This window comes from Mirounga leonina, unplaced genomic scaffold (assembly GCF_011800145.1).
Source record: "Mirounga leonina isolate KUSES-001 unplaced genomic scaffold, KU_Mleo_1.0 Mir_151, whole genome shotgun sequence".
Lineage (NCBI taxonomy): Eukaryota > Metazoa > Chordata > Mammalia > Carnivora > Phocidae > Mirounga > Mirounga leonina.
Genome location: NW_023270377.1, coordinates 8,515,577 through 8,518,829, shown reverse-complemented (window position 1 = coordinate 8,518,829; position 3,253 = coordinate 8,515,577).

Here is a 3,253-nt window from a genome sequence, read left to right as displayed (position 1 = left end):
TTCTTTTCTTTTCTTTTCTTTTCTTTTCTTTTCTTTTCTTTTCTTTTTAATGCTCGGGCAGTTAATATTTTTTCTTGCTATTGTGAATGTGAACTTTCTCCCCAATATATTTTATTACCAATTATTGACTCCTATAGAAAGCTATTGTTATTTATATATCATGGTCACTGATTACTTTCCTGAATACTGGATAGTATCCTTTTTGACCTCATACCCAGTGGCATCAGGAAGCTTGTAATGGATGCAGAGCATAGCCAGTTTTCAACTCACAGAATCAGAACTGGTTCAGCAGATGGAAGTATTCTTCACTTGGGCATGAAAATCTCCGACAATTCTTGGTTCTCTTAGCAAATGGTTCTGCCGTGGCGCCCTGGTGACCTTGCACGTCTCCACATAGACCACACAGGCAAGACTTAACTGCAGCTGATTTGATCTAAGTCTTGGCAGACTGCCCTGTGATCTTTCCAGAACACAGAGCATGGGACACTTGTGAAGCACTCTGACAAGACCTTGTCCCAGTCACCACCTTATCTTCCAGGGGTTATCATGACACAATCTCTCCTCACATTGCAAGTTCCGATGAGGAGTGAGGCCTTCTGCCTCTTTCTCTGGGCCGTAGCTGCAGGCCATGGAACTGCTCCACTTCAGCATGAATGTGTGCTGTATCGCATGCTGCCTCAAATGCCATCCACATCCCCTCTTGTTCGGTGGCACCCCCTGGGACAAAGGACATGGGGAGCTGGCACCTTTGCTCTTCCTGCTTTTGCTGTTTATGTGAGTAATGAACTGTCTGATCTAAAAAGGGCACATTATTTCTTTACCAGCCAAATCAGTCAGCCTTGCCTGACGGTTTCTCAGAACCAATACATTCTGGCTATCGTACCTGACAGAGTACCACATATTGGTAGCTGGTTCAGAGCATGCGCTACACCCTTCAGGGAAATACCTCAACCTCACAAATCATTGCCTCCAGCTGGTTCCAAAGGTAAGTCTTCAACACACCTCTATGCCACTCAATAATAAAATTTTGTTGTTGAAGAGGGCGCCTGGGTGGCTCAGTTGGTTAAGCGACTGCCTTCGGCTCATGATCCTGGAGTCCCTGGATCGAGTCCCGCATCGGGCTCCCTGCTCGGCAGGGAGTCTGCTTCTCCCTCTGACCCTCCCCCCTCTCATGTGCTCTCTCTCATTCTCTCTCTCTCAAATAAATAAATAAAATCTTTTTAAAAAAAGAAAGAAAGAAAAAGAAACTTCTCTTTTAGCAATTATGAATGTTCTGGTTGTATCTCATATAATAGACAGCCCTTTTAATAAAAAAGATGAATCTGGACTCTTTAAAATTTATTATCCTATTTTTGAATCATCCAGCAAACAACTGGATTTAATGTTTTGTAGAAATGTTGTTAAAGATTCATTTGCATACCAAGAATTCTGATTTGCACATATCTCTCTTCTAACATGTATGCCCAGAGTAAAAGTGGTTCCAATATCCATGGGGTCTATGAGACATGAGAGGAAAACAGTAATTTGTACATTGAAAAGTGCTAAATCTTGACATTTCACACAACTCACAGTCAGGATTGAGACATGTTGATTATCATTTCTCTCTACCTTTCTAAAGAAAAGAAAGAGCTATAGGATTGAGTTCTAGAAATCAAGGATGATAATTCTAGTTGTTCTTTTAATTCGCTATTTGGCATTATGGAAAGAGAAGGAGCGGAGAACCTTAAACGTGTGTTCTTTGGTTTCCTCATATATAAAACAGAGCTATCAACATTTGTTTTGCCTTACACCTCATGATTGTGATGAAGTTAAAATAAGATTCTTTTTGCAAAGTCCTTTGATAAACCACTACATACTCAATGGCATTGAGAAAGGAGAAATTAGCTCAGTCTGAGATAGCAAAAATCTGCCCTGCCATTCATGAGGCTGGAATAACAGAAACAGAGAAAGCCAGCTGCAAGTTTAATGGGAAACATTCTCCTAAGAACTTGCCGCAGCTGTAAAGTGTCCTAACAACCCTTCTTTGAATGACTAGTGCTTCCTCACTCAGTGAGGAACTTTGTTGTCAAAATCCGCACACTATCGGAAACTTGCTGCGTGAAATGATATTAGCAAGGATAAAACATCTCACCCTTGCTTGGACGGTCTAAGTTCTTTTGGTAAAGAGATGGAATCTTGATTTCCAATCCAGGGGGCACAGCTTCTAATATGGGATTTCCAAAGACAACATTCCACGTTTTCATAACTTTGTGGTTTTCCAGCAATAGGACCCTGGGTCCACTTCACAATCCAGACCTGATCTTCACACAACTCCAGCTTGGTTTGAACCTATCAAAAAACTGCATCCTATAAACTATACTTCAACTCCACCCTTTCCCAAACTGTATAATAACTCCATCTATGTCTTCATTTGGTGCAATGTCCATGGTTCCCTGGTGTATGTTCCTCTCCCTTGTTGTAATGAGTCTATAAATCTGTTGGAATACAGGCTTGTTTGTCCCTGGGAATCTTAAACTGACTGAATCAGGATAACTTGCTGGAGGACGTCCATCAGAATCTAAATCTGACTTTGCCAGTGGTTGTCTGACTCCTTTTTTTTTTTTCCCTCTTTGAGGGTAATTAGAAAGCAGGACTTTGGAGCTTTTCAGGATTTTTGACGAAATGATAACAATATTATTACCCAGGAGAGGAGTAATTAGCATTCTGTGCTCCATAAAAGATAAAGAGATGGAAGAGAATAGGTGGGAAACACCATATAAATTCAAGACTTCAGTATTAAATAGCCATGAATAGCTAATCAAAAAGCTCTCATTTTATGAACATATTTCTACAACATCAAAATATGAGCACATCTATTCAATCAACAGTGCTTATACTATTAAATATGAATTTATAATGATTCCTTATGTCTTTGCACACATAGTAAGAAAAGAAAATGCAGAGAATGAGATTTTAATATCACTGATTCATTTTCATGTGTTTGGTGCTCAGAATAAAATGCATCAGGAAAAAGTAGCTCTGAGTTCAGATTCCTAAAATCCTCAAACCCAAGACTTGTACACCATATCTGACACAATTTTTGGTGATGAGCTAGAAGCTTCCTGGTTCTCTTTTCCGTTTGTTTTCAAATAGTTGTCACTGATGTTCTCTGAATAAATGAATGAATTTCCTTGTTAATTGCAGTGTGTGTGATCCACCAACATAGAATTCAAGGAAGAGAGGTTTTATAAAGTTGGCCAGGAAAGGCATGCTG